The sequence below is a fragment of the Meleagris gallopavo genome, chromosome 15, assembly GCF_905368555.1.
Source record: "Meleagris gallopavo chromosome 15, MGAL_WU_HG_1.1, whole genome shotgun sequence".
Lineage (NCBI taxonomy): Eukaryota > Metazoa > Chordata > Aves > Galliformes > Phasianidae > Meleagris > Meleagris gallopavo.
In genome coordinates, this window is record NC_139418.1 from 5,437,080 (window position 1) to 5,454,773 (window position 17,694).

General features: G+C 36.1%; 1 protein-coding gene across 3 annotated transcripts in view; it reads right to left on the reverse strand.

Moving 5' to 3' along the window:
- Positions 1-17,694, reverse strand: part of TENM2 (teneurin transmembrane protein 2) — a 1,471,143-nt gene that overhangs the window by 983,872 nt on the left and 469,577 nt on the right. For 2 of the 3 annotated variants that reach the window (XM_085236691.1, XM_085236690.1), the window contains exon 1: positions 15,608-15,756. The exons of the other annotated variant lie outside the window; for it this stretch is intronic. The gene's annotated coding sequence lies outside the window, so the exon portion shown is untranslated. Of the gene's footprint in view, positions 1-15,607; positions 15,757-17,694 lie in introns of those variants that run through there. 3 annotated transcript variants of the gene reach the window in all.

A 17,694-nucleotide genomic window follows, 5' to 3' on the forward strand; every position in this document is an offset into this window, starting at 1 on the left:
CTCAAACAACTGTACTTATATGCAGCACAGCATAACTCACATACTTCTTGTTGGGCTAATTTTCTTTTTTCCCATTCATACCTCAGTACAACATTAACAACTAGCTCACAGTATTCCTAAGCAACAACGTGAAGTACAGAAGAGGGTGCCTCAGCCATGGCTTTGTTATGCTGCAACGTAAAGATAAAGTATTAACAAACAAAGATTGTCTTGTTTCTGTGTTATGAATTTACTCTATATATGTCTACTAATCACTAGAAGATGAGTTGTTTCTATTTATAATCCAGACTTTAGGAGCTTAGAAAAAGCACTTGCCTCGCGGGTCTCTCATCCAATATCTGAACAATCAGAATGCATGACTAATTCTCATTAAGCTCAATGGCTTTAGCTGCAATTCCCCCACCTGTCTCTAAGTTTAAGATTGCTATTTTGATCAACTCTTCCAGAACAAGGAATATGGGTTGCTGTTTATTTATTTATTTATTTTAATTACTGAATTGTAATAAGTAATGTTACAATGCTGAAACACCATCAGGCCTGCTTCTATCTCACCCCACAGCCCATTGTTCTCAAACACTAGACGGAAATAAAAAAGCAAATAGGAAAAAGATTCAAACAGAAGCAGAAGGATCTTGCATATAAATGTATCCTCTTATGTTTTTATTCAGAGAAGCCCTGGTCTAATTTTTCATGATCAGTCTTCTCAAAGATTGCACCTTCACCCTGAATATAGCTGTGACAAGTAAGTCAAGGTCCAATGATTCCAATTAGAGAGGTTTTCTCATGAAGGTAAAGCATATTGCGTGTCCTGACAATACTATGTTACAGCAAAATTATTGTGAAAAGGTTTATCTTTAAAGAGGGTAGTAGTAGCTACAATCATCTTATTCAGTGACTTAAAAATGTGGCATAAAGCAATGGATAGCACAAAATATCTGCCAAGCGCAATCATTTTCCCCAATCAGTGCTCCACAAAGCAGAGCAATTACTTTCACACATTTTTACTCTTAGAAAAGAAGAACATGGCAAATGGTGACACATATTCAGTAACAATTAGAATGATTTTTTGGTATCGTCTCTAACTATCTAGTTTTACCTTTTTTTTTTTTTTAAGATAGAAGACAAAATCCAGTTTAATAATGATAAAGTGCTGATATAGTACTAAATGTACATGGAAATATGTCTGTAAAATTGCCACAGAAGATTAAAATAGGATTATATTTCATAATTAGAGTGGAAGGATTAGGGAAACAGTAAGTAGCAGATAATGTCTACAAAATAATGTTCAACATTTCGTTTCTTTACAATACCACCTGCAAAGGATAATGCCCAAACGTCAGAATTTTTTTTTTTAAAAGGTGCATCAACTTAGATCTCAGTTTTCACTATAAAAGCAGTATGAATATATCAGATTCTTCTTCAATGCAAGATTCCCAGGAAGAACTGATAGAACGTAAAAATTAATAGTAACAAAATCTAGATAAGGTTATGTGTTTTTCAGAAAAAGACATCAGTGGAAATAGAAAAAGAAGAAGAATATTCACTACTACTAGTTTTCTACTAGAAAAGTAAAAAACAAAACCATTCTGTTGAAGATGAAAACAAAAAGAGGGAAGTCACAATGACATGGATTGCATGGTGGATATTGGTCCAAAATAGAGGAAAACATTGTTTTGCTATTTATTCTAGGAACAAAAGGATTGAAAATTTTCATTTGTACATTCTGGGAAGATTTTGCTTGCACTTCACCTAGTGGCTTGAGGCACTGAAGACGAATTGTACAAAATACCTGACAAGTGGAAACCAAGGTAAATGGAGGCATTAAAACTTTTCAGTAAAGGCAACACTTCAGTGCATTAGAGAACTATTCAAATGGCAACATTCCCTTTCTAAATAATGCATCAAATCAATAATGTTGCCATCTAGGGAATGATTTTCTTCATTATTTCACTAGCACTACAGTTCACAGTAATAGGAACTGAACAAATACAAATAATTTAGTGGTTAAAGAAACAGCATTTGACAAATGAGCTTCACCCACCATTTAATTGAACAACTCCATGGACTGAGATTTTGGACTGTTTTTAGCTAACTGTGATGCAATCAGCATTCCATGATCTTCCTACAAGTTATTTGAAATTATGTATGAATATAAACTAACTTACTGAGCTGCCTGGAAGACCTTTTACAGTGTATAGTATCTTCTAAAATATTAGATTGACCACAGTCAAGGAAACGCAGGAAGAGAACTGTAAGCCATTTTCAATTGATAAGTAGATTCAGTTTTTATTTATTACATACAATAAAAGAGATCAATGTCAACGCTCAATAGAGATAAGCTGCTTTTAAATGCCTCCAGATAGAAAATTGAGATATATGTTCAGTAACTTTCTATTCACACTAAAGTCACATCAACTGGAAACATAACTTTGCATTTCCCAAAATTCTACTTAAATTATAGTAGAGAATTTCTTTCTCTCAGAGGCCTTTCAGCTACGTATGCTTATCAACTCACAAAATTCTTATATGGGCATTTTCTGTAATGTTTTCTTAGTCAATGTTAATCCTTAACATAACAATCATGCAAGTTGTTGAATTTCTCATAAAAACATTGAAAAAACTTAGGGTGTAAATTTTGAGGGTTTTAAACTGAAAACCATTGGGACACTTCCCATGATTTTCTGGAATGTAATTGCTACTTTAACAGGTTAAGATACCATTCTACCACTGGTTTACTACTTTCACTTTTGACTTCATGAAATTTGATCACACTTTCTTTGCCATTCTTTTCTTGTGCTTTGTAAAAATATAAACATGATTAGGAACATGAGACTGACCATATCATATTACCATTGGCAAACCTGCTGTTCTTTGCGCACAAAAATCGACTTACTGATCATCTGGCTGCTCTCAGAACATTCCCATTCCCTGCACTCCCTGTAAAGTAGCTCCAAGTATGTTAAAACAACAAGCTGAAAGCACCTGGCTGCCCAATGCAGAAGTCTAAAAAATGTAATGGGGTACCACAAGAGAGCAGTAGAGCTAAAGTAGACCACTATCTTTCAAGTTATTTAGAGTGGTCAAGTTATCCCAGGTAAAGGCTTCTTTATGATGTTCCAGTAGCATTTCCTGCCAGGCTAACATGGGAAAACATTCACTCTTGACTAGCAAACAAATCCTTGAGCATATGAACAGGACATACCCATCAAACAAGCAGAAATTGATTTATATGGTGAAAAGCAATACTATATGCTTTTCTTCCAATGATTAACACCCCTTCTAGTGTCTAGTCCATACATACTACCAAACCACATTCATCTCCTCTTAGGGAATATTCGTATGCCTCTTTCGGACTTCTGTTTACTAAATTTAAGAACACAGTTCCTTTAGTCTTTTCCCTGAATAAGTGTTCAGACTTCCATTGGTTTAATAATCATATAGACTTTGCTGTTTTTTTTTTTAAATAAATGTAAGTGGCCAACACTGAGTACAATATTCCAAAAAGTTCTAAAACAATGCATGGTACACAAAGTCTAGTATTTCCCTTGTATTTCTGCAAGTCCTTCTTTTATGGGTGGACGCCAGATTTAGAATTACCTCTGATAACCACTGATAACTATCAGCCTCTAGGGAGCAATACTTAGCAGATATTCCTTGAAACATTCCTTGAAACTAAACTCCATTATTACATTTCATTCCATTTCTATTACACTATTCCTTTTAGACAAGATTTTACATGAAAACAGTAAGCGTTTTTACTTCCTGTTGCAATACATACCCAACTCTGAACACAGCATGTGCTTAGGTTTTATTTCTGAAGTTAAGTTAAATGATCATGTTGGAAAGAAACGTGGAGACAGTGACCAGTGGAAACAGGGTTTTTATGAAAAGATGACATAAGAATTAATGACAACTTATGTTTGTGCTCCACAGTGAGGTACTGGAACAAACTGCCCAGAGAGGCTGTGGATGCCCCGTTCCTGGAAGTGTTTAAGGCCAGACTGAATGGGGCCCTGGGCAATCTGACCTAGTACTTGATCTAGCAGTTGGCAATCCTGACTGCTAGCAGGGGGTCTGGAACTTCTATGATCCCTGGCATCCCTTCCAACCCAAGTCATCCTATGATTCTATGTCAGCAGAGAAAAACCTAAATTGTCATTAAGTGATGCAGAAATCATGATGCACTAACAGACTAAGTGATGGCACACTCCTAAAGAAAGTAAGAAGAGACTGTCTAACAGCAGTAATAAAGAATTTCAGCCTGAATTAATGATATTTGGTAGGAAAGCTGATAGATTTCAGGAAACCTACATCACTAACATATATTACTGTATTTGCTACCAGAGTAAAGGACAAAAATTAAATAAAATCATATGTTGTAAATTCAATTATCTGTGTCAAAGAAATGCAGAACTGCAATTCTCTGCATTAAGAAGTTGTTATAAGTAGTATAGGTTATCCTGAAAATGAAGTTTTTCAGTGCTTTGAACATATTCTGATCTATACGAAACAGTAACAAATTCTATAGATGATACGAAACCATGCCATAAATACAATCAAAAAGTATGTCCACAATAGCATTTAGGGTTGGAGACGCACTGTTTGAAATCGTTCCAGCTAGAGACTTTTGAAAGTTCATCAGAACATCATAACAAACAAAAACAAACATCATCACTGACATCATCAACAACAACAGAACTATGGTGACAGAGACAAAACAGAAGTTTATTACTGCACTGCTTTGATTTACCTTATTTTTCTATTCTTTTTTGCAAAGATCTGAGAGTCATTACTCTCTTACAAGGCTGCTGGTAGTATTTCTCTTGCTCTTGAAAAGTTTTGGATCCTTTTGTACCTTAGAGATGGTCTGATTTTTTGCATTCAATCATATGCCAAACACTCCATGCATGCTTTGCGTTAAGAGATAGTATAAAAAAATACTTCGTCTTAGCTATGGGTAGGTGACATTAGAAGGGTAATTAAAGTAAATGAGGCATATAGGAAAAGCCTAGAGACACGTCCATTGGGGAAATTCTGTCAGCATATGGATGTCTAGAGTATGATCATCACCTAGCATATATTTAGGCTGCCAAACACATCACATATTTGATGACAAGATAAACACAACCATGTTAATTAACTGCCTCAATGGTTTCGTGAATCTTAGGTCTCTTCTTTATTGCTGTTCTTACAGTTCCTCCTTAAGTGTGTGTAATTCATCTCAACTTGTGCAAAATATTCACACATCTGCTTATACTTGTTCCTTCTACAGTAAAATATTCACAGTGGCAGCAAGGTTGTAGTACACCTGATAGTTAGTTGCTATATATATTTACTTTTTTGCTATCTCATTGTCCCTGCAACTCCACTACAACCCCATATCCAATCATATTTCCCTAACAACTAGATTATTTGCAAACTTGACATTTACAGGATACAAGGCGTGGTTCGGAACACAGATCTGATGAAAACCAAATTAATATGTAATTATTTGTTTTTTTTTTTTTAAATTAAGTTTACTACATTAATGTTACATCACATCACAAATGAATATTAATAGGAAAACAGTAACTTGAAGTAATTATAAGATGCTATACTAACTTTCATTTATAAGAAACGGTAACTATGGGGAGAGGACTAAGGAAATTCACAAGACACTAACCCACATCTCATAATCATCTCCCTCCCTCCTTTTGTGGTTCCAGATTACTGCAGTATTAAAATTGATTGTAATTATCAGATACTAAAACGAATGCGTTATGTTTTAAATTTTAAGGGCCATGTGGTGTTCTGTCACTTATGCTGAATTTTATTATATTTTATGACATTGGACCTAACACAAAATTTAAATGAGTATAAATTGTTTAACTGAACTGTCTGAAACATGGAACTTGATTATTTTCCAAGCAGATAGAGCAAATGATTCTGAGAAAATAAGCCTAGCTTAACTGGAACTGAGCAAATCATTACCATAAGCATGAAACTAATTCATACTGGATTTTTTGATGCTCAGATTCCTTTGCTTACACAACTATTTTTCTTTTTCTATGATTATTCCAACCTGTTAAAATATTCCACCGAGGAGCTCACAGTCTCAGTACAGTACTTCAATTCCACCTCAAAGCAGTGAACAACAGAATCTGTACATGAAAATGTACCTTGCTAAAGACAGACTGAGCCCTATACAAACAATGAGGAGCCAATCCCATACTGAGTTTTACACCTATACTATATAGAATACGCAGCGAGGTCTTCTATAGCTCCAGGCAATTTGGAATACATAACGAGGTTTGCAAACTTATGCACAGAGACTTAATAATTTAACACATTTAATAGCAATCCTCCTCTTGTCTGCGTGAGATCTATTTGCAATTTCAAAATTTATTATAAACACAGAAATCAAGGTAATGAAAGAATCTGAATAAACATTACAAGTAGAGCTACTTGAAAGAGTAGTGATGAAAGGCAATCTTGTAAACAAGTTTGAAAGGGTGACAACCTATATCATATCTCTACTGCCATTTAAGAATGCCATACACAAGTTGCTTCTCCTGATTTTTTTTTCCATGAAAACAAGGGCTTCATACTGATTAGCACAGAGCTGCAGGTTCTGCAGGCTGAGTTACAGGTTTAGCACCTTCTCTAAATTGTATTTAACTAGTACAATCAGTCAGAGAAGTCTAAATGCTCTTCTTGAATTATGTATTTAATTAGTTATAGCAATTGGAGGTAAAGAAATGTTAATATACAGCATTCTTATGTTACTGTTTCTTCTACCCTACCCAAACCCAAATTTCCAGTAGCACACCCACTTAAAAGTGGAGCGTCATTCTCAAAGAAAAAAATGGAGCAATTTAATTGGCACTGGATGCTTTCATTGGTATAGCAGAAGTTAGTAAAGCTCCAAATGCACAACAATGCTCTGGGTACCCAGAGTGCCCAGAAAGAATGATCTAACATCTCTGAAAATAAATATTACTGCTCCAAAAAGCTGAAGTTTCAGCCTTTCATTCTTTGCAGTCTGTAGATAAACCCAGATACATAAACTATGTCTCTCACCAAAAATCCCAGTGTCCCCCTCTCTGAAATAAAGCTGTAAGTAATTTTGGCTTTCATTGGGATTTTAACAACTTAACATACGGCTGAGGCTTTTCCCCTACTCATCTTGCTGTGAACATCATCTAGAAAACATTTCAAAAAAAATGAAGTGCTTCAATTTTAAATGCCTTTCAGAAAACGCTGTAGCAGAACTTTCTTTTGGATATCTACAACACTTTCCGATTTATCCAAGATTTTTATTACCTTAGTGGAATAGGTACTTCATAGCTTGTATAGCAGGAAAGCATTTGGCACACAAATCTACATCCTTTACTACAGTTGCTGCAATCACACTTTAGCTCAGCTGGATGGCATGTGAATGGTAATGATCATCAGCTTTCATGCAGTGACCTTGCGTATTTCAGAAATTCTCATGTCTCTACCTGCCACAGAAACAATGCCAGCAGCATTGAAAACACCACTGTATGTCATCCTCCGGTGTCATCTGTTACACGTCAGTTGCGCACCCAGTAAAGGTCTCTTCTGCAGCTGCTATTAGTGCTAGAACAATAGTGGATTTCAGAAAGTGTCTTTGCAAGGGCAGCCAAAGTCACGAGGACATAGGAATGCCATTGGTCAATGGCTGTACAAGGCTGCAAATGAATTAACGTCTTCTCAAAATTGGCACTGAGTTGCTAACTGTAGAGCTACGCAGTGACCTCCCTGCCTCCTCCACCCATACCCCCCAATAAACAGTCAACAGAACTAAGCAATTTTCTTGATCAACTTGTCCAGAGCAAGTGAAGGCAGAATTACATCCCAGTCTGCAGACATCAACCAGATGTCACCTTCTAGGCAACATGAAGAGAATGTGCTCCACAAAGAACTATGTCATCCTCCCTTGACTGAAGACCATTTCTGTGCCCTCCCTGTCTACAAAGCTGCTTTCTTGAAGACTCCAGTGGGTATAACGATACCACACAACTTTTAATTTTTAAAAAATATTAAGATATTAATGGTAACTACAAAGGAAATTCTTCCTTACTCATACATGAACTTACCTAAAATGCCAAGAAAAAAAACTGAAATCAAACAAACTACTTTTCTCACAAGACTAGAAAAGCAAGCATTAGCTCTAGAAGCTGAGAATAACCATGAAAAACATTGGTGGCAATGAAGCAGAATAAAAAAAAAATATCTCAAGAATAATTGTTTGAATATGCAACCAACCCTACTGACTTCCAACTATCAGAACTATTTTCATAGCTTCTTGTTCCCACTCCTCTCCTACAGAAGGTTAGAGGAAGTCAGTAAAAATACTGTAGCTACTCAGAAATATTTTGCAGGTGGCTTTTTTTGTTTTGTTTTGTTTTCGTTTGTTCATTTTTTAAGCTTACCCACCAATTCTTTTCTTGTCTTGCAACTGAACCCAATAATCACCTTGCAGAACACTCGTCTGGCTGTACTGAGTCATAAATGCTAGAGTCAGAGAAGTTGCTTACTGCTTTGTCCTGCAGTAGGGAAAGCCTTTTTTAAAATACCCTTACACACAGATTTCTTCATATCAAATTATGTTCCTCTTATTTGCTTTGAAAGTGTATGCAAAGAAAACGTGAAGGTGGCACACTCAGGAACAACACTTCCTATGAAACTTACTTTGCTTATTCAACAAGGCTGCACCTCTTTCAAAGTGACCTATGATCACCTATCTAAAAACTCTATGTCATATCTAAAAAACTGATATGGGCTGATGAGTGATATTTTACCAATCCTTTGAGTTACTCTAAGGCATTTTTAAGTCCTACTTATCCAGCTTTTGTCCTAGGAACTGAGTAACTGCGCTTCTTATTATACCCTATGTAGTGGCAAGAGGAAACAGAGGAGAAAAGGAAGCTACATCTCAACTCACTTCTATTTCTAACGCAAAGCCTATGATGCTTGCACTATCTCTAGTGCTATGTGCTTCATGTCACTAGTGACATTCTTCAGCACTCTGTGGGGCTCCATTTTGATCTCTCTTTGCACACTGTGCAATCATTGTCTTTCACAAAGAACATCTGCTGGTACTGCCACATCAAAAGATTCTTATCCTACTGTAGTCCTCTCATTTGAGAGTAACCCATATGATGTTGACATTATGTTTTAATGTCCCCTCTGATCTCTTTCCTCAAGGTCTCACATAACTCACTGCATTTGGCCCACTCCCCTCTTCTGTTGTAATCTTCCTTTATCTGCCCTCTTCAAACACATTTTATTTCATTAGAAAGTGGCTTTTCTCTGTATCCTATCTGCTTACTTACAATTTCCTCTGTTGTTTTAGACACTGGGTTCTTTGATTTGCCAATCAAACTTAATGATCCTTCAAGCAGAAAGTTTAAAAACCCACTCAGAACTGGAGATTGAGCTCTGTCCTCATGGGGTGACATATTTTGTTATTGTTGAACTTCTAAGTTTTGATAAATTCACTGCTGTCATTAAGTCATTAAAATATATATGATGCTGTATGATCTGCATTGTATTCATAACTGTTAAAGCACTGGAGAATCAGGCATGTATTTTTCTTAAAAACTAAATAGAGAGCAGGTAATCTCTTCTATGTTTGACATCAATGACAAAAAAGAAAAACGAATCCATCATCTGAATAACTTAAACAAATCCTTTGTTTTATGTTGCTATTTTCATTATACTAATATAAAAATTTATTGTTGCTCCAATTTAACAAAAGATTTTTTGTCATTTTTATTGTAATCTTATTTTTTCTGCAGTTCATTCCATAGTTTTCATCTATTTTAGGCTACTTATTTGCTACTGTTTGGTGATCTTCATAGGTATACGTTTATTTTTTTCCATTTACACCAAGACATAACTAAATCTTGTTATGTATAAGGTGTTGCTTTGACCCTTCAGTAATTAGCCACACTAATTGCTGACTCAAAAACATGCTTGTATTTCCATAACAAACAAGATACAGTTGATTCCACATTAAAATAAAAAAAATAATAAAAAAAACAGTTAAAAGCTGGTCTCTCTGCATCATAAGATACAGCACACCTTCCAAGATTCAAATCAGGTTTTATCACTGACAAACAGTTATTCAAAACCACGATAAGTAAATATTAAATCAGATTTCAAGCGAGTTTTTTCGATCTGACAAGAAAGCAAAAATCATTTGCACCAGTTTAGAATTCATTTCGGTTCTATCCAAAGCAGAAGTGTCAGAACTATAACAATACATTAATATTTTTTCTCTCATTTTCTTTTACTAATGAGTGTCTTACACAGACTGTATGAGATATTTTGTGCATTCCTTTAAAACTGTACTCTTATGAATAAGGATTCAAAACAAAATCAGGAAAACCCATGATAATTTTTCAGCATCTTTAAACAATTCTAATAGCAGTTTATTATCAGCACAATTTTTTGTAAAGTTGCTGTAGGGGAAGGTTGCCTGCTGTTTTCAAATCATGCACGTTTATAGCTATCTGTGAATCACCTGCCAGATAGGCAACTTTTCATGAGAGCTGTCCTGCGGTGTGATATCACTAGACATGTGTGATGAGACAATTCTATATAAGTGAGAATTTTTATCCTATTAGACACACTGTCCTGTTGCTGTCTGCTATCATACTGAGATACATGGTCAACAGGTGTTTCTTCACAATGCCAAAACAACCTCTCATTCCCCTCAACAGACTTTGCTGTATAGACCATGAAATTGTTAAGGATAATAATGTTTTCTTAAATGTCTTTTTTCTTCCCCCCCTATGAAATGGCTACTGCATTACACTTTAAGTACTGCATCTGCACTCTGACTGCACATTAGACACTTTAGAAGTGCTACTGAGAGTCTTCTGTTATAAAACTGGAATGAAAAAGCTAACGTTCAAACACTGTCATCACAGTTGAAATATTCTTCTCACCAAATGCTCAAACTAAATCCAAATGAAGTTCAAGTCCATGAATTCAACAGGAATTTGATCTTAGTTAGCTTTCATAATAAACCACACCTAATGCCTTAAGAAATCTCTCTGCAGTTTGTCCAGCTGTCTTATGCCAAACTAATGTTTCCTTCACTGTACAAGACTATAAAGGAAGGAGATCAGGGTTAGCTTCTTATCTTTCACTGAGTAATCCAGCCAACTAACCCACAACAATGTAAAGAAAAAAGTAAGGCTCTAACATATTTAGGAACTCACATGAAACATCTGCCCTTCCTTTCCAGCCATTCTTCCATGTCAACTGATACTTCACACTTACTGACAGCAGAGAAAGCTTACACAAGCGGGCTTACCAAAACTCCACAAGAAATATCTGTTTCCCCCTTTTTAGCTGTACTGTATAAATTGCATTCATGTTTCTGAGTCTGTGTTAGATACTTCACAAAAAGAAAAGACCAAGGAAAAAAAGCTGTGTGCAATTCTTATTCATATGAAGAGTGAATTATGAAAGACAACTCTCCACAGAGAAAATCACGTGCCTTTTAAATTAATGCTTTTGATCTCTAATTTTGCATAGCAACTTCCATTGAGAGAAAACCATTGTTTTGTTGGTCTGGGGAAGAAAGTTCAGAAGTCAATCTTTGCACATACAGTTAGCACATCAGTTGTAATTATAGAATCTCTAACTATTAACAGAGATCATTCGTTTTGGTAACCTACAGTTCCTTTTTGTTATCATCCAACATATAATATACGAAACAGCACAGTGCTTGCATTGCTCGGACAAATGAGGCATGATGTAGTTGGAAGTGGCACAGAACAGAGGAATAACAAGAGCTTCTGTCAAAGTAAGAGGAGCAGCATCTTCGAGGACTAGAACAATAATCCCTCTCTGTTCATGTACTTTTTATTCATTACCCTATGCAATAAGAAATATGGAAGGGCCAATCACAATGCATTCGTCAACATAAACTATGGGTAAGGGGCCACAAAAGAGCATAGTATGTGGAGGTCAACACATGACAGGCTGACAAAGGAATATCTCTAGCTTAGCAGCAGAATTGACTCCTGCTTTTCTGAATAGTAATAAGCATTATCTAGTGAGATTTTAAGATTTTAAGAAGTAGATCTTGTGTGTGCAGTGTTTTATTTCCATGCATACAACATTGGTTCACAGCACTGAATTAATTCAGTGATCATAATGCTACTGACAAATTAAGTGTGCTCTTAACACAGATAAAAATAATTCATTTGGCAACATGAGGCATTTTACTTCCATGCAGATTACAATCTGTATCATGTTCTGACTTTCAGATAAACATGGGTCTTCAAAATAATGATGAAAAAGAATACAAGGTTATGGAGAAGAAGACTAGGAAATCAATTCAGAAAATAGATCAAGAAATTCCACATGGAAAAAAAAAAATAAAGATGTAAGCAAAAATAGATTTTAAACACAGAAAGACAGCTGAATATACACTGTCTTTTGCCAGCAGTGAACATTCAATGCAACAAAACAACTGTAAAAGTGGACTGGAACCCCTATGCCTTTAACAGAAAAGAAGCTCCTATTGAACGAAACATTGAATGCGTATTATGAAGCTATGTCAAGTGACAGAAGTAACATGGTGTAACCCTGAAAAAGTTATCCCAGCTGGTCTCTTATTTATATCCCAGTTTTTGTCCAAAATTAAATCAAGGGATAAATCCTGTTGAAGTTAAAAACACATTATATTTATATAAAGAAAAAAAGGAAATGGAGTCTCATCTAACAGGTCTGCAGAGCTATGCTATAGCTTCCTGTAAAAAAAAAAAAAAAAAAAAAGTTGAATGTTCTTCTTTAACGATTACAGTTAAGCCTACATAAAATAGAAAATCTGAAAACAAGAAAAAAAAAAGTACCTGCTTTCTGAACTCGGATGTTTGTGTTCCTAAGTCAAGCAGGCACACCCAAAATGTTTGTTAATACCTCACTCTTGCAAGTATTTCTAATATGTAATGAGTCTTTGTTAATTCTGACCTGATCTTTCGCTTTCCAAGCTTGAGAACAGAGCTTCTGTCTACAGCGTCGAAGAACAGTATCTAGTAGCGTGTTAAATAATAGAGTAGTTACTGATATTCTCCTTTTTGTAAATTGTTTCAATGTACTACTGGTAAATACATTTGCAGCACTGTTCAAAGTTCATATTTAGGTCTAGAAAGATTCCTAAAACCTCAGTATAAGTACTTGCTTGATTGTAATTAATGGCTTAGTCATGTCTGACTAACTAGTTTTCTTCATCAAAAGAACTCATCAAATCTTCCAAAAAAGAAATCAGCTTCATAGACATTTTCTCTTAAGCTTTTTTTTAAGCTAAAAAAAAACAATAATAAATAAAACAATAAATAAAAACAACAATAAATAAAGCTACCACAAATAGCCTTCTCTATCTTCTTCTCCTCAAGGCCCCTACGCTTGTAACAAGGTATTACATCTGAACAATGAACAGAAGGCTGCGCACAGAAAAATACAAGCATGAGGCATGAATAACCCAAGATTAGCAAACACCAGTTGATTCCCTTTCTTCAATGCATTTCTTTTTCTTTCCCTCCAAAATACTTAGGAAATAAACATCAATGTTATAATTTTCATAGAAAGAAATGCAGAATAACAGGAAAAACAGAGCTTAAGTCCCTTGTCTGCATTTCCAGACTGCCTGTTTCTTCAGGTACTCTACATGAGTTACTAAATTTTTGACATCCAGAAGAGATTCAGATTTCTAATTAAATATCAACATTATGAAATACTTCCCAGACCAAAGTCACTATCTAGAAGAGGAAAGGCAAGCATTATCCACTCCTGAAAATTTTCTTCAAAATCTGTTATCACAGCAAAAACGTGGAAGATCTTGTATAGATACATCTTAAGAGATGAAACTGGAGCCCTCCAAAGATTCAGTGGTGACACACTGTGCTTCAAGCGTAACAGGCTGTACAATTATAACTATGCTCATGTGAAGTTAGTGCTGCAGCATAGAGCTTCATGCTCAGCTGCAGAACAGCCAACACCGGAGGATTCAGAAGGGAAAGAAAAAGCATTATCCCCACACTGCTGAAAGCAGTAGGAGGGGTGGGCTAACTGCACAGCTGTAATGTTACCTACTAGATAGAAAGGGGGGAGGGGAGGAAGGGAAGGGGGTGATGTGGAAGGACAATCTGTCTGCATGTATTTCATTCTTTTCTTTGAATCTGAAATGATTTTCATTTTACGCTGTATTGACAGGTTACTGCAATTTTGTTTTAGCTACACTCATGGATAATCTCAAGGCAACACTTCAAGGCCACTTCCCCTTTATCAGGCTCTTGTGTCCTTGAACTTTCAACACTATACATCAGCTGCAAAATGTATCTGCATCTCCAGGCAATTCAGAGGTAGTTCCATCTCTGCCATTATGCTTTCTGGCCCACGTTTGTTATCGCTTCATAGGAAGGTGCCTTATCATTATTTGAATTTGCTCTTTAATTTACGTAACAAACAACCTCATCAGAAGACCTAAAGGGACAGAGCAAAAATGTTTAATCTGAGCACTAAAAGATGAGTAAAATATTTCCTACATCTTCCATTGTCAGGACAACTCTTACTCCTTAAGGGAAACAGGGAGTAGCAAGCACTGTTTTGTGGATCTTTAACTGAAATCTGTACCTATACTTCAGTTTTGCTCTATGTGAGCATGTTTTCTGCTAGACTGACTCACATTATCTTTTCCAACTAAGGAAACCAACCAACTGCAACTAAGGATTCTTCTGCACCAGCCAAGTACTAAAGCCTAAGTGATGCTTAAACCACGATATTTAAAAGAAACACAGTGGTAATCACAATGTTTGTGCATGTACTTACTAAATAAGATTCCAATCTTATTTAGAGGGAATTTTTTTGCTCATGAACATGAATTAGGATGCTCATACCCCAAAGCTTTCCTATTCAGAATGGTAGCTCAAAATCATGTCTGTTAGCCCAAGAAACGGATATCATTATAAAAATGCATGATGTCAGAGCAGTACTTTTCAGTTGTATATGCAGTCAAAGTACACATTCTGCCGTATTTCACATGCCCACTGAAATTTATGAGACCGTGCATATGCTTAAGAAGCTGCAGGTTCGTGTCCTGAAGGATCATACCACCAACGTAGCACACGCCCTTTCATGCAGCAGGCAGAATGCAATGTTGTGCTGAGCCAGAAATAAAAGCTGTTCATTGAGCTTTAGCAATACACACTGAAACTGTTAAGCTACAGTTTTTCATGGTGATTATTTAATATAAAAATACTCACCAAAAACCACAGTGGCTCAGCATGATAACTTCTGGGATTTCTTTGTTTCAGCTTAAGTAGAGTGTTTCAAACAATACTAAAGTATTGTTAGGCATTACTCATTAAATACCCTCTTTCAGTTGAGCACAGCACAAATAAATGTTTAGGACTGTAAGCTTTTAGGGGTACATAATAGTGTACTTAGGTAGACTTTATTGAACAGTTTGGACACATTACTGACAGAAACCAAACTAGAAAAACAATAAGGATAAATAGAATGTATGCTAAGGAAAGGAAGGAATAAAAACTATTCCACTATATACAAACAATAGTATACGTACATGATAGCAGTCTACCTCCAGGTGGACTTCCTTTAGAAAGGATGATAAGGGAAAAGGAAAACAGCACATGTTAACGTGAAGTGCTGTTCCATATCACATCAGATGTTAAATTCTGAGTGCACTAGGGAAAACATTTTGTCATACATGTGCTTGCTATCAATTTGTGCTTGACTGTCTCTAAGAAACAGACTAAAGTAATGCAAACACCAGGGAAGGGCGTTGCTTGGGAACAGACATAGTCATTCAGAATAACTTAATAGAAATGTGAGTTGTTCTTTTTTTTTTTTTTCCAGAACTGTGTGGATTTTAACATTTCAGAAAACAAACAAACGTTTGTGTTCAAAGAGTTGTTTTTGTAAAGCATTTTAAAAAAATCTGTTGAAAGCAATTCTAAAAATCAAAGCTGTAGCACTTTTTTTTTTTTTTTTTTTTTTTTTTTTTTACATAGTAAGCACCACTAGATCACCATTTGCTAATCGTCTTCCGGTTGAATATCAAAAAGTTTGTGGGAAAAAAAAAAAAAAAATCGTGATCGACTCACTGTATGAATCCTTCTTTGCTTTCTGGCTCAAAGCTTGCTTTCTGAGATATTTCTTGTGATAAGAATCTAGGAGATGAGAGATGGGTGTTGCTGTGTGGCAATCAACATCACTGAATAGACAACTGCACATTTGAAATCACCTTCCTCCAAAGCTTCTTGCCTCTGGAAGAGAGAGAGTGCTCAGGAGTGTTTACTGGCAGAAGATCTGGCCTGTGACTAAAGAGCTCCAGCTCGGTATGGGAAAACTGGGGAATGATACCATCCAATCCTGTGAAGAACAGGATGCAGGTGGGCATCCCTGCTCCCTCTTATCTGCTGGCAAGGCCGAGAAGGTAGGAACAAAGGAGTTTCTGCTGAGATCCCAGCGCCAGAAGCTGCCATTCCAAGGAGAGCTGACCTCACCACTTTGGATTTGAGCTGTCACTTCAACGACAGCTGAGTCGACCACTTTGAAAGCATTGAAGAAGGGCCATCATCACCATGGTTGCCGCTGCCATCATCAGAGCAACAATGTCCGACGATCCACCACTACTGAAGATCAACGACTGAACTATGAACCACCTGGATCCATGGTGGTGACTATCTCCCTCTTGCTTCCTATAAAGACTCCTTGCTTCTTCTTTCCTTTCTTTTCTATCACCCTCCTTCCCTTCCCCATTACCCTAATTCATAATAATATCCATCCTCTCTTTCCCCACCTCCCTAATTAAGATTTATAATAAACTGGTTGGACCAACATTTGAATCGTTGTTTCTTAATCTCACGCCGGGTATACAGGTATTAAAAGAACCTCCTCTCCCTCCCATAAATTAGAGCGAGACACTCACATTTGAGGACTCCCTAAGATAGTAGAGCCTTTTCAAATGTTAGGCTTTGCTGAAAACAATAGTTACCACACCTTAAAATCAATCTTCCATTTTATTGCTGCATGAATTTAAAGCAACTCGTTCATAGCTTCACTTTTTCTGACTCTACAAATTGTCTTAAGAAATAGTATTCAAAGGCAGATAACAGTTCATGACATGCATGGGTTTGATATTTACAATCCCAGTAAGCGGCCATTAAGATTCTCTGCTATTGTTAGGAATATAGAAGTACTTACTGCCCTCACTGTTCTTTACACTAACCTTGTTCTTATTGAAAATATGTCCTTTATATGTTCTAGCCTTACTGCTGCTTCCCATTTTATCAGTGTACAGCAGGAATAGTTCCAATAAGCTTAGAGGAAGACTAGCATACAGGGATAAACTTGGTTTGGCTTTGGCTGCTGTCTGGTTGGTAAACTGGCTTGGAGAAGGTGGCAATACACCAGCATAAAACTGCTCGTTTAATGAGAATGAAGATTGAAAGAAATGATACCCCTGAACCTCTAACTCCTAGAAAACTAGATATTTTAGTTGTTGTTGAAGTGCTCATATTTTCAAGAACAGTTTTCCAGGACTGACGCTACGGATAGAGAATATCTTTTATTAGAATAAAAGATAAAGTAATGAAAAAAAAAAGAGAAATGAAAACAGAGGTTCAAGATAACACAGACATTAAACAG